Source organism: Taudactylus pleione, unplaced genomic scaffold (genome assembly GCF_031769625.1).
Source record: "Taudactylus pleione unplaced genomic scaffold, aTauple2 ptg000747l, whole genome shotgun sequence".
Classification (NCBI taxonomy): Eukaryota; Metazoa; Chordata; class Amphibia; order Anura; family Myobatrachidae; genus Taudactylus; species Taudactylus pleione.
Genome location: NW_028285149.1, coordinates 984429 through 1011380, shown reverse-complemented (window position 1 = coordinate 1011380; position 26952 = coordinate 984429).

Genomic DNA, 26952 nt, shown 5'->3' with positions numbered 1-26952 from the left:
CTCCCATCTATTGTACAGGGGCTGCACAGCTTGGCCACCTTCATGTATTATAGATTATTAGTCCTTACTAGCACTGGGCTCCCATCTATTGTACAGAGGCTGCACAGCATGGCCACCTTCATGTATTATAGATTATTAGTCCTTACTAGCACTGAGCTCCCGTCTATTGTTCAGGGCCTGTACAGCATGGCCACCTTCATGTATTATAGATTATTAGTCCTTACTAGCATGGGGCTCCCATCTATTGTACAGAGGCTGCACAGCATGGCCACCTTCATGTATTATAGATTATTAGTCCTTACTAGCATGGGGCTCCCATCTATTGTACAGGGGCTGCACAGCATGGCCACCTTCATGTATTAAACATTATTAATCCTTCCTAGCACAGGGCTCCCATCTATTGTACAGAGGCTGCACAGCATGGCCACCTTCATGTATTATAGATGATTAGTCCTTACTAGCACTGAGCTCCCGTCTATTGTACAGGGGCTGCACAGCATGGCCACCTTCTTGTATTATAGATTATTAGTCTTTAATAGCACGGGGCTCCCATCTATTGTACAGAGGCTGTAAAGCATGGCCACCTTCATGTATTATAGATTGTTAGTCCTTACTAGCACTGAGCTCTCATTTATTGTACAGGGGCTGCACAGCATGGCCACCTTCATGTATTATAGATTATTAGTCCTTACTAGCACTGAGCTCCCATCTATTGTACAGGGGCTGCACAGCATGGCCACCTTCATGTATTATAGATTATTTGTCCTTACTAGCACTGAGCTCTCATTTATTGTACAGGGGCTGCACAGCATGGCCACCTTCATGTATTATAGATTATTAGTCCTTACTAGCACTGAGCTCCCGTCTATTGTACAGGGCCTGTACAGCATGGCCACCTTCTTGTATTATAGATTATTAGTCTTTAATAGCACGGGGCTCCCATCTATTGTACAGGGCCTGTACAGCATGGCCACCTTCATGTATTATATATTATTAGTCCTTACTAGCACAGGGCTCCCATCTATTGTACAGGGGCTGCACAGCATGGCCACCTTCATGTATTATAGATTATTAGTCCTTACTAGCACTGAGCTCCCATCTATTATACAGAGGCTGTAAAGCATGGCCACCTTCATGTATTATAGATTATTAGTCCTTACTAGCACTGAGCTCTCATTTATTGTACAGGGGCTGCACAGCATGGCCACCTTCATGTATTAAAGATTATTAGTCCTTACTGGCACGGGGCACACATCTATTGTACAGGGGCTGCACAGCATGGCCACCTTCATGTATTATAGATTATTAGTCCTTTCTAGCACGGGGCTCCCATCTATTGTACAGGGGCTGCACAGCATGGCCACCTTCATGTATTATAGATTATTAATCCTTACTAGCACTGAGCTCTTATTTATTGTACAGGGGCTGCACAGCATGGCCACCTTCATGTATTATAGATTATTAGTCCTTACTGGCACGGGGCTCCCATCTATTGTACAGGGGCTTCACCGCATGGCCACCTTCATGTAATATAGATTATTAGTCCTTACTAGCACAGGGCTCCCATCTATTGTACAGGGGCTGTACAGCTTGGCCACCTTCATGTATTATAGATTATTATTCCTTACTAGCACTGAGCTCCCGTCTATTGTACAGGGCCTGTACAGCATGGCCACCTTCTTGTATTATAGATTATTAGTCTTTAATAGCATGGGGCTCCCATCTATTGTACAGGGCCTGTACAGCATGGCCACCTTCATGTATTATAGATTATTAGTCCTTACTAGCACAGGGCTCCCATCTATTGTACAGGGGCTGCACAGCATGGCCACCTTCATGTATTATAGATTATTAGTCCTTACTAGCACTGAGCTCCCATCTATTGTACAGGGGCTGTAAAGCATGGCCACCTTCATGTATTATAGATTATTAGTCCTTACTAGCATGGGGCTCCCATCTATTGTACAGGGGCTGCACAGCATGGCCACCTTCATGTATTAAACATTATTAATCCTTCCTAGCACTGGTCTCCTATCTATTGCACACAGGCTGCACAGCATGGCCACCTTCATGTATTATAGATTATTAGTCCTTACTAGCACAGGGCTCCAATCTATTGTACAGAGGCTGCACAGCATGGCCACCTTCATGTATTATAGATGATTAGTCCTTACTAGCACTGAGCTCCCGTCTATTGTACAGGGGCTGCACAGCATGGCCACCTTCTTGTATTATAGATTATTAGTCCTTACTAGCACGGGGCTCCCATCTATTGTACAGAGGCTGTAAAGCATGGCCACCTTCATGTATTATAGATTGTAAATCCTTACTAGCACTGAGCTCTCATTTATTGTACAGGGGCTGCACAGCATGGCCACCTTCATGTATTATAGATTATTAGTCCTTACTAGCACTGAGCTCCCATCTATTGTACAGGGGCTGCACAGCATGGCCACCTTCATGTATTATAGATTATTAATCCTTACTAGCACTGAGCTCTCATTTATTGTACAGGGGCTGCACAGCATGGCCACCTTCATGTATTATAGATTATTAGTCCTTACTGGCAAGGGGCTCACATCTATTGTACAGGGGCTTCACAGCATGGCCACCTTCATGTATTATAGATTATTAGTCCTTACTAGCACAGGGCTCCCATCTATTGTACAGGGGCTGTACAGCATGGCCACCTTCATGTATTATAGATTATTAGTCCTTACTAGCACGGGGCTCCCATCTATTGTACTGGGTCTGCACAGCATGGCCATCTTCATGTATTATAGATTATTAATCCTTCCTAGCACTGGGCTCCTATCTATTGTACAGAGGCTGCACAGCATGGCCACCATCATGTATTATAGATTATTAGTCCGTACAAGCACAGGGCTCCCATCTATTGTACAGAGGCTGCACAGCATGGCCACCTTCATGTATTATAGATTATTAGTCCTTACTAGCACGGGGCTCCCATCTATTGTACAGAGGCTGTAAAGCATGGCCACCATCATGTATTATAGATTATTAATCCTTACTAGCACAGAGCTCCCATCTATTGTACAGGGCCTGTACAGCATGGCCACCTTCTTGTATTATAGATTATTAGTCTTTAATAGCATGGGGCTCCCATCTATTATACAGGGGCTGCACAGCATGGCCACTTTCAAGTATTATAGATTATTAGTCCTTACTAGCACAGGGCTCCCATCTATTGTACAGGGGCTGCACAGCATGGCCACCTTCAAGTATTATAGATTATTAGTCCTTACTAGCACTGAGCTCCAGTCTATTGTACAGGGCCTGTACAGCATGGCCACCTTCTTGTATTATAGATTATTAGTCTTTAATAGCACGGGGCTCCCATCTATTGTACAGAGGCTGTAAAGCATGGCCACCTTCATGTATTATAGATTATTAGTCCTTACTAGCACGGGGCTCCCATCTATTGTACAGGGGCTGCACAGCATGGCCATCTTCATGTATTATAGATTATTTGTCCTTACTAGCACTGAGCTCTCATTTATTGTACAGGGGCTGCACAGCATGGCCACCTTCATGTATTATAGATTATTAGTCCTTACTGGCATGTGGCGCACATCTATTGTACAGGGGCTGCACAGCATGGCCACCTTCATGTATTATAGATTATTAATCCTTACTAGCACTGAGCTCTCATTTATTGTACAGGGGCTGCACAGCATGGCCACCTTCATGTATTATAGATTATTAGTCCTTACTGGCAAGGGGCTCACATCTATTGTACAGGGGCTTCACAGCATGGCCACCTTCATGTATTATAGATTATTAGTCCTTACTAGCACTGGGCTCCCATCTATTGTACAGAGGCTGCACAGCATGGCCACCTTCATGTATTATAGATTATTAGTCCTTACTAGCACTGAGCTCCCGTCTATTGTTCAGGGCCTGTACAGCATGGCCACCTTCATGTATTATAGATTATTAGTCCTTACTAGCATGGGGCTCCCATCTATTGTACAGAGGCTGCACAGCATGGCCACCTTCATGTATTATAGATTATTAGTCCTTACTAGCATGGGGCTCCCATCTATTGTACAGGGGCTGCACAGCATGGCCACCTTCATGTATTAAACATTATTAATCCTTCCTAGCACTGGGCTCCTATCTATTGTACACAGGCTGCACAGCATGGCCACCTTCATGTATTATAGATTATTAGTCCTTACTAGCACAGGGCTCCCATCTATTGTACAGAGGCTGCACAGCATGGCCACCTTCATGTATTATAGATGATTAGTCCTTACTAGCACTGAGCTCCCGTCTATTGTACAGGGGCTGCACAGCATGGCCACCTTCTTGTATTATAGATTATTAGTCTTTAATAGCACGGGGCTCCCATCTATTGTACAGAGGCTGTAAAGCATGGCCACCTTCATGTATTATAGATTGTTAGTCCTTACTAGCACTGAGCTCTCATTTATTGTACAGGGGCTGCACAGCATGGCCACCTTCATGTATTATAGATTATTAGTCCTTACTAGCACTGAGCTCCCATCTATTGTACAGGGGCTGCACAGCATGGCCACCTTCATGTATTATAGATTATTAATCCTTACTAGCACTGAGCTCTCATTTATTGTACAGGGGCTGCACAGCATGGCCACCTTCATGTATTATAGATTATTAGTCCTTACTAGCACTGAGCTCCCGTCTATTGTACAGGGCCTGTACAGCATGGCCACCTTCTTGTATTATAGATTATTAGTCTTTAATAGCACGGGGCTCCCATCTATTGTACAGGGCCTGTACAGCATGGCCACCTTCATGTATTATAGATTATTAGTCCTTACTAGCACAGGGCTCCCATCTATTGTACAGGGGCTGCACAGCATGGCCACCTTCATGTATAATAGAATTTTAGTCCTTACTAGCACTGAGCTCCCATCTATTATACAGAGGCTGTAAAGCATGGCCACCTTCATGTATTATAGATTATTAGTCCTTACTAGCACTGAGCTCTCATTTATTGTACAGGGGCTGCACAGCATGGCCACCTTCATGTATTAAAGATTATTAGTCCTTACTGGCACGGGGCACACATCTATTGTACAGGGGCTGCACAGCATGGCCACCTTCATGTATTATAGATTATTAGTCCTTTCTAGCACGGGGCTCCCATCTATTGTACAGGGGCTGCACAGCATGGCCACCTTCATGTATTATAGATTATTAATCCTTACTAGCACTGAGCTCTTATTTATTGTACAGGGGCTGCACAGCATGGCCACCTTCATGTATTATAGATTATTAGTCCTTACTGGCACGGGGCTCACATCTATTGTACAGGGGCTTCACCGCATGGCCACCTTCATGTAATATAGATTATTAGTCCTTACTAGCACAGGGCTCCCATCTATTGTACAGGGGCTGTACAGCTTGGCCACCTTCATGTATTATAGATTATTATTCCTTACTAGCATGGGGCTCCCATCTATTGTACTGGGTCTGCAAAGCATGGCCACCTTCATGTATTATAGATTATTAATCCTTCCTAGCACTGGGCTCCTATCTATTGTACAGAGGCTGCACAGCATGGCCACCTTCATGTATTATAGATTATTAGTCCTTACTAGCACAGGGCTCCAATCTATTGTACAGAGGCTGCACAGCATGGCCACCTTCATGTATTATAGATGATTAGTCCTTACTAGCACTGAGCTCCCGTCTATTGTACAGGGGCTGCACAGAATGGCCACCTTCTTGTATTATAGATTATTAGTCTTTAATAGCACGGGGCTCCCATCTATTGTACAGAGGCTGTAAAGCATGGCCACCTTCATGTATTATAGATTGTAAATCCTTACTAGCACTGAGCTCTCATTTATTGTACAGGGGCTGCACAGCATGGCCACCTTCATGTATTATAGATTATTAGTCCTTACTAGCACTGAGCTCCCATCTATTGTACAGGGGCTGCACAGCATGGCCACCTTCATGTATTATAGATTATTAATCCTTACTAGCACTGAGCTCTCATTTATTGTACAGGGGCTGCACAGCATGGCCACCTTCATGTATTATAGATTATTAGTCCTTACTGGCAAGGTGCTCACATCTATTGTACAGGGGCTTCACAGCATGGCCACCTTCATGTATTATAGATTATTAGTCCTTACTAGCACAGGGCTCCCATCTATTGTACAGGGGCTGTACAGCATGGCCACCTTCATGTATTATAGATTATTAGTCCTTACTAGCACGGGGCTCCCATCTATTGTACTGGGTCTGCACAGCATGGCCATCTTCATGTATTATAGATTATTAATCCTTCCTAGCACTGGGCTCCTATCTATTGTACAGAGGCTGCACAGCATGGCCACCATCATGTATTATAGATTATTAGTCCGTACAAGCACAGGGCTCCCATCTATTGTACAGAGGCTGCACAGCATGGCCACCTTCATGTATTATAGATTATTAGTCCTTACTAGCACGGGGCTCCCATCTATTGCACAGAGGCTGTAAAGCATGGCCACCATCATGTATTATAGATTATTAATCCTTACTAGCACAGAGCTCCCGTCTATTGTACAGGGCCTGTACAGCATGGCCACCTTCTTGTATTATAGATTATTAGTCTTTAATAGCACGGGGCTCCCATCTATTATACAGGGGCTGCACAGCATGGCCACCTTCATGTATTATAGATTATTAGTGCTTACTAGCACAGGGCTCCCATCTATTGTACAGGGGCTGCACAGCATGGCCACCTTCAAGTATTATAGATTATTAGTCCTTACTAGCACTGAGCTCCAGTCTATTGTACAGGGCCTGTACAGCATGGCCACCTTCTTGTATTATAGATTATTAGTCTTTAATAGCACGGGGCTCCCATCTATTGTACAGAGGCTGTAAAGCATGGCCACCTTCATGTATTATAGATTATTAGTCCTTACTAGCACGGGGCTCCCATCTATTGTACAGGGGCTGCACAGCATGGCCACCTTCATGTATTATAGATTATTTGTCCTTACTAGAACTGAGCTCTCATTTATTGTACAGGGGCTGCACAGCATGGCCACCTTCATGTATTATAGATTATTAGTCCTTACTGGCATGGGGCGCACATCTATTGTACAGGGGCTGCACAGCATGGCCACCTTCATGTATTATAGATTATTAATCCTTACTAGCACTGAGCTCTCATTTATTGTACAGGGGCTGCACAGCATGGCCACCTTCATGTATTATAGATTATTAGTCCTTACTGGCAAGGGGCTCACATCTATTGTACAGGGGCTTCACAGCATGGCCACCTTCATGTATTATAGATTATTAGTCCTTACTAGCACAGGGCTCCCATCTATTGTACAGGGGCTGTACAGCATGGCCACCTTCATGTATTATAGATTATTAGTCCTTACTAGCACGGGGCTCCAATCTATTGTACTGGGTCTGCACAGCATGGCCACCTTCATGTATTATAGATTATTAATCCTTCCTAGCACTGGGCTCCTATCTATTGTACAGAGGCTGCACAGCATGGCCACCTTCATGTATTATAGATTATTAGTCCTTACTAGCACAGGGCTCCCATCTATTGTACAGGGGCTGCACAGCATGGCCACCTTCATGTATTATAGATTATTAATCCTTACTAGCACTGAGCTCCCGTCTATTGTACAGGGCCTGTACAGCATGGCCACCTTCTTCTATTATAGATTATTAGTCTTTAATAGCACGGGGCTCCCATCTATTGTACAGAGGCTGTAAAGCATGGCCACCATCATGTATTATAGATTATTAATCCTTATTAGCACTGAGCTCTCATTTATTGTACAGGGGCTGCACAGCATGGCCACCTTCATGTATTATAGATTATTAGTCCTTACTAGCACTGAGCTCCCATCTATTGTACAGGGGCTGCACAGCATGGCCACCTTCATGTATTATAGATTATTAATCCTTACTAGCACTGAGCTCTCATTTATTGTACAGGGGCTGCACAGCATGGCCACCTTCATGTATTATAGATTATTAGTCCTTACTAGCACTGAGCTCCCGTATATTGTAGAGGGCCTGTACAGCATGGCCACCTTCTTGTATTATAGATTATTAGTCTTTAATTGCACGGGGCTCCCAACTATTGTACAGGGCCTGTACAGCATGGCCACCTTCATGTATTATAGATTTTTAGTCCTTACTAGCACAGGGCTCCCAACTATTGTACAGGGGCTGCACAGCATCTCCACTTTCATGTATTATAGATTATTAGTCATTACTAGCACAGGGCTCCCATCTATTGTACAGGGGCTGCACAGCATGGCCACCTTCATGTATTATAGATTATTAGTCCTTACTAGCACAGGGCTCCCACCTATTGTACAGAGGCTGCACAGCATCTCCACTTTCATGTATTATAGATTATTAGTCATTACTAGCACGGGGCTCCCATCTATTGTACAGGGGCTGCACAGCATGGCCACCTTCATGTATTATAGATTATTAGTCCTTACTAGCACTGAGCTCCCATCTATTGTACAGGGCCTGTACAGCATGGCCACCTTCTTGTATTATAGATTATTAGTCTTTAATAGCACGGGGCTCCCATCTATTATACAGGGGCTGCACAGCATGGCCACCTTCATGTATTATAGATTATTAGTCCTTACTAGCACTGGGCTCCCATCTATTGTACAGGGGCTGCACAGCATGGCCACCTTCTTGTATTATAGATTATTAGTCTTTAATAGCACTGGGCTCCCATCTATTATACAGGGGCTGCACAGCATGGCCACCTTCATGTATTATAGATTATTAGTCCTTACTAGCACAGGGCTCCCATCTATTGTACAGGGGCTGCACAGCATGGCCACCTTCATGTATTATAGATTATTAGTCCTTACTAGCACTGAGCTCCCATCTATTGTACAGGGGCGGTAAAGCATGGCCACCTTCATGTATTATAGATTATTAGTCCTTACTAGCATGGGGCTCCCATCTATTGTACAGAGGCTGCACAGCATTGCCACCTTCATGTATTATAGATTATTAGTCCTTACTAGCATGGGGCTCCCATCTATTGTACAGGGGCTGCACAGCATGGCCACCTTCATGTATTAAAGATTATTAATCCTTACTAGCATGGGGCTCCCATCTATTCTACAGGGGCTGCACAGCATGGCCACCTTCATGTATTATAGATTATTAATCCTTCCTAGCACTGGGCTCCTATCTATTGTACAGAGGCTGCACAGCATGGCCACCTTCATGTATTATATATTATTAGTCCTTACTAGCACGGGGCTCCCATCTATTGTACAGAGGCTGTAAAGCATGGCCACCTTCATGTATTATAGATTATTAGTCCTTACTAGCACTGAGCTCTCATTTATTGTACAGGGGCTGCACAGCATGGCCACCTTCATGTATTATAGATTATTAGTCCTTACTAGCACTGAGCTCCCATTTATTGTACAGGGGCTGCACAGCATGGCCACCTTCATGTATTATAGATTATTAATCCTTACTAGCACTGAGCTCTCATTTATTGTACAGGGGCTGCACAGCATGGCCACCTTCATGTATTATAGATTATTAGTCCTTACTAGCACTGAGCTCCCATCTATTGTACAGGGCCTGTACAGCATGGCCACCTTCATGTATTATAGATTATTAGTCCTTACTAGCACAGGGCTCCCACCTATTGTACAGAGGCAGCACAGCATGGCCACCTTCATGTATTATAGATTATTAGTCCTTACTAGCACAGGGCTCCCACCTATTGTGCAGAGGCTGCACAGCTTGGCCACCTTCATGTATTATAGATTATTAGTCCTTACTAGCACGGGGCTCCCATCTATTGTACAGGGCCTGCACAGCATGGTCACCTTCATGTATTATAGATTATTAGTCCTTACTAGCACGGGGCTCCCATCTATTGTACAGAGGCCGCACAGCATGGCCACCTTCATGTATTATAGATTATTAGTCCTTACTAGCACGGGGCTCCCATCTATTGTACAGGGGCTGCACAGCATGGCCACCTTCATGTATTATAGATTATTAGTCCTCACTAGCACTGGGCTCCCATCTATTGTACAGGGCCTGCACAGCATGGCCACCTTCATATATTATAGATTATTAGTCCTTACTAGCACGGGGCTCCCATCTATTGTACAGGGGCTGCACAGCATGGCCACCTTCATGTATTATAGATTATTAATCCTTACTAGCACTGAGCTCCCATCTATTGTACAGGGGCTGCACAGCATGGCCACCTTCATGTATTATAGATTAATAGTCCTTACTAGCACTGAGCTCTCATTTATTGTACAAGGGCTGCACAGCATGGCCACCTTAAAGTATTATAGATTATTAGTCCTTACTGGCATGGGGCTCACATCTATTGTACAGGGGCTTCACAGCATGGTCACCTTCATGTATTATAGATTATTAGTCCTTACTTGCACAGGGCTCCCATCTATTGTACAGGGGCTGTACAGCATGGCCACCTTCATGTTTTATAGATTATTAATCCTTACTAGCACGGGGCTCCCATCTATTGTACTGGGGCTGCACAGCATGGCCACCTTCATGTACTATAGATTATTAATCCTTCCTAGCACTGGGCTCCTATCTATTGTACAGAGGCTGCACAGCATGGCCACCTTCATGTATTATAGATTATTAGTCCTTACTAGCACGGGGCTCCCATCTATTGTACAGAGGCTGTAAAGCATGGCCACCTTCATGTATTATAGATTATTAATCCATACTAGCACTGAGCTCTCATTTATTGTACAGGGGCTGCACAGCATGGCCACCTTCATGTATTATAGATTATTAGTCCTTACTAGCACTGAGCTCCCATTTATTGTACAGGGGCTGCACAGCATGGCCACCTTCATGTATTATAGATTATTAATCCTTACTAGCACTGAGCTCTCATTTATTGTACAGGGGCTGCACAGCATGGCCACCTTCATGTATTATAGATTATTAGTCCTTACTAGCACTGAGCTCCCATCTATTGTACAGGGCCTGTACAGCATGGCCACCTTCATGTATTATAGATTATTAGTCCTTACTAGCACAGGGCTTCCATCTATTGTACAGAGGCAGCACAGCTTGGCCACCTTCATGTATTATAGATTATTAGTCCTTACTAGCACTGAGCTCCAATCTATTGTACAGGGCCTGTACAGCATGGCCACCTTCTTGTATTATAGATTATTAGTCTTTAATAGCACGGGGCTCCCATCTATTATACAGGGGCTGCACAGCATGGCCACCTTCATGTATTATAGATTATTAGTCCTTACTAGCACGGGGCTCCCATCTATTGTACAGGGGCTGCACAACATGGCCACCTTCATGTATTATAGATTATTAGTCCTTACTAGCACTGAGCTCTCATTTATTGTACAGGGGCTGCACAGCATGGCCACCTTCATGTATTATAGATTATTAGTCCTTACTAGCACTGAGCTCCCATTTATTGTACAGGGGCTGCACAGCATGGCCACCTTCATTTATTATAGATTATTAGTCCTTACTAGCACTGAGCTCCCATCTATTGTACAGGGCCTGTACAGCATGGCAACCTTCTTGTATTATAGATTATTAGTCTTTAATAGCACGGGGCTCCCATCTATTCTACAGGGCCTGTACAGCATGGCCACCTTCATGTATTATAGATTATTAGTCCTTACTAGCACGGGGATCCCATCTATTGTACAGGGCCTGCACAACATGGCCACCTTCATGTATTATAGATTATTAGTCTTTAATAGCACGGGGCTCCCATCTATTCTACAGGGCCTGCACAGCATGGCCACCTTCATGTATTATAGATTATTAGTCCTTACTAGCACGGGGATCCCATCTATTGTACAGGGGCTGCACAACATGGCCACCTTCATGTATTATAGATTATTAGTCTTTAATAGCACGGGGCTCCCATCTATTCTACAGGGCCTGTAGAGCATGGCCACCTTCATGTATTATAGATTATTAGTCCTTACTAGCACGGGGCTCCCATCTATTGTACAGAGGCTGCACAGCATGGCCACCTTCATGTATTATAGATTATTAGTCCTTACTAGCACGGGGATCCCATCTATTGTACAGGGGCTGCACAACATGGCCACCTTCATGTATTATAGATTATTAGTCTTTAATAGCACGGGGCTCCCATCTATTCTACAGGGCCTGTAGAGCATGGCCACCTTCATGTATTATAGATTATTAGTCCTTACTAGCACGGGGCTCCCATCTATTGTACAGGGGCTGCACAACATGGCCACCTTCATGTATTATAGATTATTAGTCCTTACTAGCACGGGGATCCCATCTATTGTACAGAGGCAGCACAGCTTGGCCACCTTCATGTATTATAGATTATTAGTCCTTACTAGCACGGGGATCCCATCTATTGTACAGGGGCTGCACAACATGGCCACCTTCATGTATTATAGATTATTAGTCCTCACTAGAACTGAGCTCCCGTCTATTGTACAAGGGCTGCACAGCATGGCCACCTTAAAGTATTATAGATTATTAGTCCTTACTGGCATGGGGCTCACATCTATTGTACAGGGGCTTCACAGCATGTTCACCTTCATGTATTATAGATTATTAGTCCTTACTTGCACAGGGCTCCCATCTATTGTACAGGGGCTGTACAGCATGGCCACCTTCATGTTTTATAGATTATTAATCCTTACTAGCATGGGGCTCCCATCTATTGTACTGGGGCTGCACAGCATGGCCACCTTCATGTATTATAGATTATTAATCCTTCCTAGCACTGGGCTCCTATCTATTGTACAGAGGCTGCACAGCATGGCCACCTTCATGTATTATAGATTATTAGTCCTTACTAGCACGGGGCTCCCATCTATTGTACAGAGGCTGTAAAGCATGGCCACCTTCATGTATTATAGATTATTAATCCATACTAGCACGGGGCTCCCATCTATTGTACTGGGGCTGCACAGCATGGCCACCTTCATGTATTATAGATTATTAGTCCTTACTAGCACTGAGCTCCCATTTATTGTACAGGGGCTGCACAGCATGGCCACCTTCATGTATTATAGATTATTAATCCTTACTAGCACTGAGCTCTCATTTATTGTACAGGGGCTGCACAGCATGGCCACCTTCATGTATTATAGATTATTAGTCCTTACTAGCACTGAGCTCCCATCTATTGTACAGGGCCTGTACAGCATGGCAACCTTCATGTATTATAGATTATTAGTCCTTACTAGCACGGGGCTCCCATCTATTGTACAGAGGCAGCACAGCTTGGCCACCTTCATGTATTATAGATTATTAGTCCTTACTAGCACGGGGATCCCATCTATTGTACAGGGGCTGCACAACATGGCCACCTTCATGTATTATAGATTATTAGTCCTCACTAGAACTGAGCTCCCGTCTATTGTACAAGGGCTGCACAGCATGGCCACCTTAAAGTATTATAGATTATTAGTCCTTACTGGCATGGGGCTCACATCTATTGTACAGGGGCTTCACAGCATGTTCACCTTCATGTATTATAGATTATTAGTCCTTACTTGCACAGGGCTCCCATCTATTGTACAGGGGCTGTACAGCATGGCCACCTTCATGTTTTATAGATTATTAATCCTTACTAGCATGGGGCTCCCATCTATTGTACTGGGGCTGCACAGCATGGCCACCTTCATGTATTATAGATTATTAATCCTTCCTAGCACTGGGCTCCTATCTATTGTACAGAGGCTGCACAGCATGGCCACCTTCATGTATTATAGATTATTAGTCCTTACTAGCACGGGGCTCCCATCTATTGTACAGAGGCTGTAAAGCATGGCCACCTTCATGTATTATAGATTATTAATCCATACTAGCACGGGGCTCCCATCTATTGTACTGGGGCTGCACAGCATGGCCACCTTCATGTATTATAGATTATTAGTCCTTACTAGCACTGAGCTCCCATTTATTGTACAGGGGCTGCACAGCATGGCCACCTTCATGTATTATAGATTATTAATCCTTACTAGCACTGAGCTCTCATTTATTGTACAGGGGCTGCACAGCATGGCCACCTTCATGTATTATAGATTATTAGTCCTTACTAGCACTGAGCTCCCATCTATTGTACAGGGCCTGTACAGCTTGGCCACCTTCATGTATTATAGATTATTAGTCCTTACTAGCACAGGGCTCCCATCTATTGTACAGGGGCTGCACAGCATGGCCACCTTCATGTATTATAGATTATTAGTCCTTACTAGCACAGGGCTCCCATCTATTGTACAGGGGCAGCACAGCTTGGCCACCTTCATGTATTATAGATTATTAGTCCTTACTAGCACAGGGCTGCCATCTATTGTACAGGGGCTGCACAACATGGCCACCTTCATGTATTATAGATTATTAGTCCTTACTAGCACTGAGCTCCCGTCTATTGTACAGGGCCAGTACAGCATGGCCACCTTCTTGTATTATAGATTATTAGTCTTTAATAGCACGGGGCTCCCATCTATTATACAGGGGCTGCACAGCATGGCCACCTTCATGTATTATAGACTATTAGTCCTTACTAGCACTGAACTCCCGTCTATTGTTCAGGGCCTGTACAGCATGGCCACCTTCATGTATTATAGATTATTAGTCCTTACTAGCACTGGGCTCCCATCTATTGTACAGGGGCTGCACAGCATGGCCACCTTCTTGTATTATAGATTATTAGTCTTTAATAGCACGGGGCTCCCATCTATTATACAGGGGCTGCACAGCATGGCCACCTTAATGTATTATAGATTATTAGTCCTTACTAGCACAGGGCTCCCATTTATTGTACAGGGGCTGCACAGCATGGCCACCTTCATGTATTATAGATTATTAGTCCTTACTAGCACTGAGCTCCCATCTATTGTACAGGGGCTGTAAAGCATGGCCACCTTCATGTATTATAGATTATTAGTCCTTACTAGCATGGGGCTCCCATCTATTGTACAGAGGCTGCACAGCATGGCCACCTTCATGTATTATAGATTGTTAATCCTTACTAGCACTGAGCTCTCATTTATTGTACAGGGGCTGCACAGCATGGCCACCTTCATGTATTATAGATTATTAATCCTTACTAGCACTGAGCTCTCATTTATTGGACAGGGGCTGCACAGCATGGCCACCTTCATGTATTATAGATTATAAGTCCTTACTAGCACTGAGCTCCCGTTTATTGTACAGGGCCTGTACAGCATGGCCACCTTCATGTATTATAGATTATTAGTCCTTACTAGCACTGAGCTCCCATCTATTGTACAGGGGCTGTAAAGCATGGCCACCTTCATGTATTATAGATTATTAGTCCTTACTAGCATGGGGCTCCCATCTATTGTACAGAGGCTGCACAGCATGGCCACCTTCATGTATTATAGATTATTAGTCCTTACTAGCATGGGGCTCCCATCTATTGTACAGGGGCTGCACAGCATGGCCACCTTCATGTATTAAACATTATTAATCCTTCCTAGCACTGGGCTCCTATCTATTGTACAGAGGCTGCACAGCATGGCCACCTTCATGTATTATAGATTATTAGTCCTTACTAGCACAGGGCTCCCATCTATTGTACAGAGGCTGCACAGCATGGCCACCGTCATGTATTATAGATGATTAGTCCTTACTAGCACTGAGCTCCCGTCTATTGTACAGGGGCTGCACAGCATGGCCACCTTCTTGTATTATAGACTATTAGTCTTTATAAGCACGGGGCTCCCATCTATTGTACAGAGGCTGTAAAGCATGGCCACCTTCATTTATTATAGATTGTTAATCCTTACTAGCACTGAGCTCTCATTTATTGTACAGGGGCTGCACAGCATGGCCACCTTCATGTATTATAGATTATTATTCCTTACTAGCACTGAGCTCCCATCTATTGTACAGGGGCTGCACAGCATGGCCACCTTCATGTATTATAGATTATTAATCCTTACTAGCACTGAGCTCTCATTTATTGTACAGGGACTGCACAGCATGGCCACCTTCATGTATTATAGATTATTAGTCCTTACTAGCACTGAGCTCCCGTCTATTGTACAGGGCCTGTACAGCATGGCCACCTTCTTGTATTATAGATTATTAGTCTTTAATAGCACGGGGCTCCCATCTATTGTACAGGGCCTGTACAGCATGGCCACCTTCATGTATTATAGATTATTAGTCCTTACTAGCACAGGGCTCCCATCTATTGTACAGGGGCTGCACAGCATGGCCACCTTCATGTATAATAGATTATTAGTCCTTACTAGCACTGAGCTCCCGTCTATTGTACAGGGCCTGTACAGCATGGCCACCTTCTTGTATTATAGATTATTAGTCTTTAATAGCACGGGGCTCCCATCTATTATACAGAGGCTGTAAAGCATGGCCACCTTCATGTATTATAGATTATTAGTCCTTACTAGCACTGAGCTCTCATTTATTGTACAGGGGCTGCACAGCATGGCCACCTTCATGTATTATAGATTATTAGTCCTTACTGGCACGGGGCACACATCTATTGTACAGGGGCTGCACAGCATGGCCACCTTCATGTATTATAGATTATTAGTCCTTACTAGCACGGAGCTCCCATCTATTGTACAGGGGCTGCACAGCATGGCCACCTTCATGTATTATAGATTATTAATACTTACTAGCACTGAGCTCTTATTTATTGTACAGGGGCTGCACAGCATGGCCACCTTCATGTATTATAGATTATTAGTCCTTACTGGCACGGGGCTCACATCTATTGTACAGGGGCTTCACAGCATGGCCACCTTCATGTATTATAGATTATTAGTCCTTACTAGCACAGGGCTCCCATCTATTGTACAGGGGCTGTACAGCATGGCCACCTTCATGTATAATAGATTATTAGTCCTTACTAGCATGGGGCTCCCATCTGTTGTACAGGGCCTGTACAGCATGAAAACCTTCTTGTATTATAGATTATTAGTCCTTACTAGCATTGGGCTCCCATCTATTGTACAGGGGCTTCACAGCATGGCCACCTTCATGTATTATAGATTATTAGTCCTTACTAGCACAGGGCTCCCATCTATTCTACAGGGCCTGTACAGCATGGCCACCTTCATGTATAATAGATTATTAGTCCTTACTAGCATGGGGCTCCCATCTGTTGTACAGGGGCTGCACAACATGGCCACCTTCATGTATTATAGATTATTAGTCCTTACTAGCACTGAGCTCCAATCTATTGTACAGGGCCAGTACAGCATGGCCACCTTCTTGTATTATAGATTATTAGTCTTTAATAGCACGGGGCTCCCATCTATTATACAGGGGCTGCACAGCATGGCCACCTTCATGTATTATAGATTATTAGTCCTTACTAGCACTGAGCTCCAATCTATTGTACAGGGCCAGTACAGCATGGCCACCTTCTTGTATTATAGATTATTAGTCTTTAATAGCACGGGGCTCCCATCTATTATACAGGGCCTGTACAGCATGGCCACCTTCATGTATTATAGATTATTAGTCCTTACTAGCACTGGGCTCCCATCTATTGTACAGGGGCTGCACAGCATGGCCACCTTCTTGTATTATAGATTATTAGTCTTTAATAGCACAGGGCTCCCATCTATTATACAGGGGCTGCACAGCATGGCCACCTTCATGTATTATAGATTATTAGTCCTTACTAGCACAGGGCTCCCATTTATTGTACAGGGGCTGCACAGCATGGCCACCTTCATGTATTATAGATTATTAGTCCTTACTAGCACTGAGCTCCCATCTATTGTACAGGGGCTGTAAAGCATGGCCACCTTCATTTATTATAGATTATTAGTCCTTACTAGCATGGGGCTCCCATCTATTGTACAGAGGCTGCACAGCATGGCCACCTTCATGTATTATAGATTATTAGTCCTTACTAGCATGGGGCTCCCATAAATTGTACAGGGGCTGCATAGCATGGCCACCTTCATGTATTAAACTTTATTAATCCTTCCTAGCACTGGGCTCCTATCTATTGTACAGAGGCTGCACAGCATGGCCACCTTCATGTATTATAGATTATTAGTCCTTACTAGCACAGGGCTCCCATCTATCGTACAGAGGCTGCACAGCATGGCCACCTTCATGTATTATAGATGATTAGTCCTTACTAGCACTGAGCTCCCGTCTATTGTACAGGGGCTGCACAGCATGGCCACCTTCATGTATTATAGATTATTAGTCCTTACTAGCATGGGGCTCCCATCTATTGTACAGAGGCTGCACAGCATGGCCACCTTCATGTATTATAGATTGTTAATCCTTACTAGCACTGAGCTCTCATTTATTGTACAGGGGCTGCACAGCATGGCCACCTTCATGTATTATAGATTATTAATCCTTACTAGCACTGAGCTCTCATTTATTGGACAGGGGCTGCACAGCATGGCCACCTTCATGTATTATAGATTATAAGTCCTTACTAGCACTGAGCTCCCGTTTATTGTACAGGGCCTGTACAGCATGGCCACCTTCATGTATTATAGATTATTAGTCCTTACTAGCACTGAGCTCCCATCTATTGTACAGGGGCTGTAAAGCATGGCCACCTTCATGTATTATAGATTATTAGTCCTTACTAGCATGGGGCTCCCATCTATTGTACAGAGGCTGCACAGCATGGCCACCTTCATGTATTATAGATTATTAGTCCTTACTAGCATGGGGCTCCCATCTATTGTACAGGGGCTGCACAGCATGGCCACCTTCATGTATTAAACATTATTAATCCTTCCTAGCACTGGGCTCCTATCTATTGTACAGAGGCTGCACAGCATGGCCACCTTCATGTATTATAGATTATTAGTCCTTACTAGCACAGGGCTCCCATCTATTGTACAGAGGCTGCACAGCATGGCCACCGTCATGTATTATAGATGATTAGTCCTTACTAGCACTGAGCTCCCGTCTATTGTACAGGGGCTGCACAGCATGGCCACCTTCTTGTATTATAGACTATTAGTCTTTATAAGCACGGGGCTCCCATCTATTGTACAGAGGCTGTAAAGCATGGCCACCTTCATGTATTATAGATTGTTAATCCTTACTAGCACTGAGCTCTCATTTATTGTACAGGGGCTGCACAGCATGGCCACCTTCATGTATTATAGATTATTATTCCTTACTAGCACTGAGCTCCCATCTATTGTACAGGGGCTGCACAGCATGGCCACCTTCATGTATTATAGATTATTAATCCTTACTAGCACTGAGCTCTCATTTATTGTACAGGGGCTGCACAGCATGGCCACCTTCATGTATTATAGATTATTATTCCTTACTAGCACTGAGCTCCCGTCTATTATACAGGGCCTGTACAGCATGGCCACCTTCTTGTATTATAGATTATTAGTCTTTATTAGCACGGGGCTCCCATCTATTGTACAGGGCCTGTACAGCATGGCCACCTTCATGTATTATAGATTATTAGTCCTTACTAGCACAGGGCTCCCATCTATTGTACAGGGGCTGCACAGCATGGCCACCTTCATGTATAATAGATTATTAGTCCTTACTAGCACTGAGCTCCCGTCTATTGTACAGGGCCTGTACAGCATGGCCACCTTCTTGTATTATAGATTATTAGTCTTTAATAGCACGGGGCTCCCATCTATTATACAGAGGCTGTAAAGCATGGCCACCTTCATGTATTATAGATTATTAGTCCTTACTAGCACTGAGCTCTCATTTATTGTACAGGGGCTGCACAGCATGGCCACCTTCATGTATTATAGATTATTAGTCCTTACTGGCACGGGGCACACATCTATTGTACAGGGGCTGCACAGCATGGCCACCTTCATGTATTATAGATTATTAGTCCTTACTAGCACGGAGCTCCCATCTATTGTACAGGGGCTGCACAGCATGGCCACCTTCATGTATTATAGATTATTAATACTTACTAGCACTGAGCTCTTATTTATTGTACAGGGGCTGCACAGCATGGCCACCTTCATGTATTATAGATTATTAGTCCTTACTGGCACGGGGCTCACATCTATTGTACAGGGGCTTCACAGCATGGCCACCTTCATGTATTATAGATTATTAGTCCTTACTAGCACAGGGCTCCCATCTATTGTACAGGGGCTGTACAGCATGGCCACCTTCATGTATAATAGATTATTAGTCCTTACTAGCATGGGGCTCCCATCTATTGTACTGGGTCTGCACAGCATGGCCACCTTCATGTATTATAGATTATTAGTCCTTACTAGCACTGGGCTCCCATCTATTGTACAGGGGCTGCACAGCATGGCCACCTTCTTGTATTTTAGATTATTAGTCTTTAATAGCACTGGGCTCCCATCTATTATACAGGGGCTGCACAGCATGGCCACCTTCATGTATTATAGATTATTAGTCCTTACTAGCACAGGGCTCCCATTTATTGTACAGGGGCTGCACAGCATGGCCACCTTCATGTATTATAGATTATTAGTCCTTACTAGCACTGAGCTCCCATCTATTGTACAGGGGCTGTAAAGCATGGCCACCTTCATGTATTATAGATTATTAGTCCTTACTAGCATGGGGCTCCCATCTATTGTACAGAGGCTGCACAGCATGGCCACCTTCATGTATTATAGATTATTAGTCCTTACTAGCATGGGGCTCCCATCTATTGTACAAGGGCTGCATAGCATGGCCACATTCATGTATTAAACATTATTAATCCTTACTAGCACAGGGCTCCCATCTATCGTACAGAGGCTGCACAGCATGGCCACCTTCTTGTATTATAGATTATTAGTCTTTAATAGCACGGGGCTCCCATCTATTGTACAGAGGCTGTAAAGCATGGCCACCTTCATGTATTATAGATTGTTAATCCTTACTAGCACTGATCTCTCATTTATTGTACAGGGGCTGCACAGCATGGCCACCTTCATGTATTATAGATTATTAATCCTTACTAGCACTGAGCTCTCATTTATTGGACAGGGGCTGCACAGCATGGCCACCTTCATGTATTATAGATTATAAGTCCTTACTAGCACTGAGCTCCCGTCTATTGTACAGGGCCTGTACAGCATGGCCACCTTCATGTATTATAGATTGTTAATCCTTACTAGCACTGAGCTCTCATTTATTGTACAGGGGCTACACAGCATGGCCACTTTCATGTATTATAGATTATTAATCCTTACTAGCACTGAGCTCTCATTTATTGGACAGGGGCTGCACAGCATGGCCACCTTCATGTATTATAGATTATAAGTCCTTACTAGCACTGAGCTCCCGTCTATTGTACAGGGCCTGTACAGCATGGCAACCTTCATGTATTATAGATTATTAGTCCTTACTAGCACAGGGCTCCCATCTATTGTACAGGGGCTGTACAGCATGGCCACCTTCATGTATAATAGATTATTAGTCCTTACTAGCATGGGGCTCCCATCTATAGTACTGGGTCTGCACAGCATGGCCACCTTCATGTATTATAGATTATTAGTACTTACTAGCACTGGGCTCTTATCTATTGTACAGGGGCTGCACAGCATGGCCACCTTCTTGTATTATAGATTATTAGTCTTTAATAGCACGGGGCTCCCATCTATTATACAGGGGCTGCACAGCATGGCCACCTTCATGTATTATAGATTATTAGTCCTTACTAGCACAGGGCTCCCATTTATTGTACAGGGGCTGCACAGCATGGCCACCTTCATGTATTATAGATTATTAGTCCTTACTAGCACTGAGCTCCCATCTATTGTACAGGGGCTGTAAAGCATGGCCACCTTCATGTATTATAGATTATTAGTCCTTACTAGCATGGGGCTCCCATCTATTGTACAAGGGCTGCACAGCATGGCCACCTTCATGTATTAAACATTATTAATCCTTCCTAGCACTGGGCTCCTATCTATTGTACAGAGGCTGCACAGCATGGCCACCTTCATGTATTATAGATTATTAGTCCTTACAAGCACAGGGCTCCCATCTATCGTACAGAGGCTGCACAGCATGGCCACCTTCATGTATTATAGATGATTAGTCCTTACTAGCACTGAGCTCCCGTCTATTGTACAGGGGCTGCACAGCATGGCCACCTTCTTGTATTATAGATTATTAGTCTTTAATAGCACGGGGCTCCCATCTATTGTACAGAGGCTGTAAAGCATGGCCACCTTCATGTATTATAGATTGTTAATCCTTACTAGCACTGAGCTCTCATTTATTGTACAGGGGCTGCACAGCATGGCCACCTTCATGTATTATAGATTATTAGTCCTTACTGGCACGGGGCACACATCTATTGTACAGGGGCTGCACAGCATGGCCACCTTCATGTATTATAGATTATTAGTCCTTACTAGCACGGAGCTCCCATCTATTGTACAGGGGCTGCACAGCATGGCCACCTTCATGTATTATAGATTATTAATACTTACTAGCACTGAGCTCTTATTTATTGTACAGGGGCTGCACAGCATGGCCACCTTCATGTATTATAGATTATTAGTCCTTACTGGCACGGGGCTCACATCTATTGTACAGGGGCTTCACAGCATGGCCACCTTCATGTATTATAGATTATTAGTCCTTACTAGCACAGGGCTCCCATCTATTGTACAGGGGCTGTACAGCATGGCCACCTTCATGTATAATAGATTATTAGTCCTTACTAGCATGGGGCTCCCATCTATTGTACTGGGTCTGCACAGCATGGCCACCTTCATGTATTATAGATTATTAGTCCTTACTAGCACTGGGCTCCCATCTATTGTACAGGGGCTGCACAGCATGGCCACCTTCTTGTATTATAGATTATTAGTCTTTAATAGCACGGGGCTCCCATCTATTATACAGGGGCTGCACAGCATGGCCACCTTCATGTATTATAGATTATTAGTCCTTACTAGCACAGGGCTCCCATTTATTGTACAGGGGCTGCACAGCATGGCCACCTTCATGTATTATAGATTATTAGTCCTTACTAGCACTGAGCTCCCATCTATTGTACAGGGGCTGTAAAGCATGGCCACCTTCATGTATTATAGATTATTAGTCCTTACTAGCATGGGGCTCCCATCTATTGTACAGAGGCTGCACAGCATGGCCACCTTCATGTATTATAGATTATTAGTCCTTACTAGCATGGGGCTCCCATCTATTGTACAAGGGCTGCATAGCATGGCCACCTTCATGTATTAAACATTATTAATCCTTCCTAGCACTGGGCTCCTATCTATTGTACAGAGGCTGCACAGCATGGCCACCTTCATGTATTATAGATTATTAGTCCTTACTAGCACAGGGCTCCCATCTATCGTACAGAGGCTGCACAGCATGGCCACCTTCATGTATTATAGATGATTAGTCCTTACTAGCACTGAGCTCCCGTCTATTGTACAGGGGCTGCACAGCATGGCCACCTTCTTGTATTATAGATTATTAGTCTTTAATAGCACGGGGCTCCCATCTATTGTACAGAGGCTGTAAAGCATGGCCACCTTCATGTATTATAGATTGTTAATCCTTACTAGCACTGAGCTCTCATTTATTGTACAGGGGCTGCACAGCATGGCCACCTTCATGTATTATAGATTATTAATCCTTACTAGCACTGAGCTCTCATTTATTGGACAGGGGCTGCACAGCATGGCCACCTTCATGTATTATAGATTATAAGTCCTTACTAGCACTGAGCTCCCGTCTATTGTACAGGGCCTGTACAGCATGGCCACCTTCATGTATTATAGATTGTTAATCCTTACTAGCACTGAGCTCTCATTTATTGTACAGGGGCTACACAGCATGGCCACCTTCATGTATTATAGATTATTAATCCTTACTAGCACTGAGCTCTCATTTATTGGACAGGGGCTGCACAGCATGGCCACCTTCATGTATTATAGATTATAAGTCCTTACTAGCACTGAGCTCCCGTCTATTGTACAGGGCCTGTACAGCATGGCCACCTTCATGTATTATAGATTATTAGTCCTTACTAGCACAGGGCTCCCATCTATTGTACAGGGGCTGTACAGCATGGCCACCTTCATGTATAATAGATTATTAGTCCTTACTAGCATGGGGCTCCCATCTATTGTACTGGGTCTGCACAGCATGGCCACCTTCATGTATTATAGATTATTAGTCCTTACTAGCACTGGGCTCCCATCTATTGTACAGGGGCTGCACAGCATGGCCACCATCTTGTATTATAGATTATTAGTCTTTAATAGCACGGGGCTCCCATCTATTATACAGGGGCTGCACAGCATGGCCACCTTCATGTATTATAGATTATTAGTCCTTACTAGCACAGGGCTCCCATTTATTGTACAGGGGCTGCACAGCATGGCCACCTTCATGTATTATAGATTATTAGTCCTTACTAGCACTGAGCTCCCATCTATTGTACAGGGGCTGTAAAGCATGGCCACCTTCATGTATTATAGATTATTAGTCCTTACTAGCATGGGGCTCCCATCTATTGTACAGAGGCTGCACAGCATGGCCACCTTCATGTATTATAGATTATTAGTCCTTACTAGCACAGGGCTCCCATCTATCGTACAGAGGCTGCACAGCATGGCCACCTTCATGTATTATAGATGATTAGTCCTTACTAGCACTGAGCTCCCGTCTATTGTACAGGGGCTGCACAGCATGGCCACCTTCTTGTATTATAGATTATTAGTCTTTAATAGCACGGGGCTCCCATCTATTGTACAGAGGCTGTAAAGCATGGCCACCTTCATGTATTATAGATTGTTAATCCTTACTAGCACTGAGCTCTCATTTATTGTACAGGGGCTGCACAGCATGGCCACCTTCATGTATTATAGATTATTAATCCTTACTAGCACTGAGCTCTCAATTATTGGACAGGCGCTGCACAGCATGGCCACCTTCATGTATTATAGATTATAAATCCTTACTAGCACTGAGCTCCCGTCTATTGTACAGGGCCTGTACAGCATGGCCACCTTCATGTATTATAGATTGTTAATCCTTACTAGCACTGAGCTCTCATTTATTGTACAGGGGCTGCACAGCATGGCCACCTTCATGTATTATAGATTATTAATCTTTACTAGCACTGAGCTCTCATTTATTGGACAGGGGCTGCACAGCATGGCCACCTTCATGTATTATAGATTATAAGTCCTTACTAGCACTGAGCTCCCGTCTATTGTACAGGGCCTGTACAGCATGGCCACCTTCATGTATTATAGATTATTAGTCCTTACTAGCACTGAGCTCCCATCTATTGTACAGGGGCTGTAAAGCATGGCCACCTTCATGTATTATAGATTATTAGTCCTTACTAGCATGGGGCTCCCTTCTATTGTACAGAGGCTGCACAGCATGGCCACCTTCATGTATTATAGATTATTAGTCCTTACTAGCATGGGGCTCCCATCTATTGTACAGGGGCTGCACAGCATGGCCACCTTCATGTATTAAAATTATTAATCCTTCCTAGCACTGGGCTCCTATCTATTGTACAGGGGCTGTAAAGCATGGCCACCTTCATGTATTATAGATTATTAGTCCTTACTAGCATGGGGCTCCCTTCTATTGTACAGAGGCTGCACAGCATGGCCACCTTCATGTATTATAGATTATTAGTCCTTACTAGCATGGGGCTCCCATCTATTGTACAGGGGCTGCACAGCATGGCCACCTTCATGTATTAAAATTATTAATCCTTCCTAGCACTGGGCTCCTATCTATTGTACAGGGGCTGTAAAGCATGGCCACCTTCATGTATTATAGATTATTAGTCCTTACTAGCATGGGGCTCCCTTCTATTGTACAGAGGCTGCACAGCATGGCCACCTTCATGTATTATAGATTATTAGTCCTTACTAGCATGGGGCTCCCATCTATTGTACAGGGGCTGCACAGCATGGCCACCTTCATGTATTAAAATTATTAATCCTTCCTAGCACTGGGCTCCTATCTATTGTACAGGGGCTGCACAGCATGGCCACCTTCATGTATTAAAATTATTAATCCTTCCTAGCACTGGGCTCCTATCTATTGTACAGGGCCTGTACAGCATGGCCACCTTCATGTATTATAGATTATTAGTCCTTACTAGCACAGGGCTCCCATCTATTGTACAGAGGCTGCACAGCATGGCCACCTTCATGTATTATAGATGATTAGTCCTTACTAGCACTGAGCTCCCATCTATTGTACAGGGGCTGCACAGCATGGCCACCTTCTTGTATTATAGACTATTAGTCTTTATAAGCACGGGGCTCCCATCTATTGTACAGAGGCTGTAAAGCATGGCCACCTTCATGTATTATAGATTGTTATTCCTTACTAGCACTGAGCTCTCATTTATTGTACAGGGGCTGCACAGCATGGCCACCTTCATGTATTATAGATTATTAGTCCTTACTAGCACTGAGCTCCCATCTATTGTACAGGGGCTGCACAGCATGGCCACCTTCATGTATTATAGATTATTAATCCTTACTAGCACTGAGCTCTCATTTATTGTACAGGGGCTGCACAGCATGGCCACCTTCATGCATTATAGATTATTAGTACTTACTAGCACTGAGCTCCCGTCTATTGTACAGGGCCTGTACAGCATGGCCACCTTCTTGTATTATAGATTATTAGTTTTTAATAGCACGGGGCTCCCATCTATTGTACAGGGCCTGTACAGCATGGCCACCTTCATCTATTATAGATTATTAGTCCTTACTAGCACAGGGCTCCCATCTATTGTACAGGGGCTGCACAGCATGGCCACCTTCATGTATAATAGATTATTAGTCCTTACTAGCACTGAGCTCCCGTCTATTGTACAGGGCCTGTACAGCATGGCCACCTTCTTGTATTATAGATTATTAGTCTTTAATAGCACGGGGCTTCCATCTATTATACAGAGGCTGTAAAGCATGGCCACCTTCATGT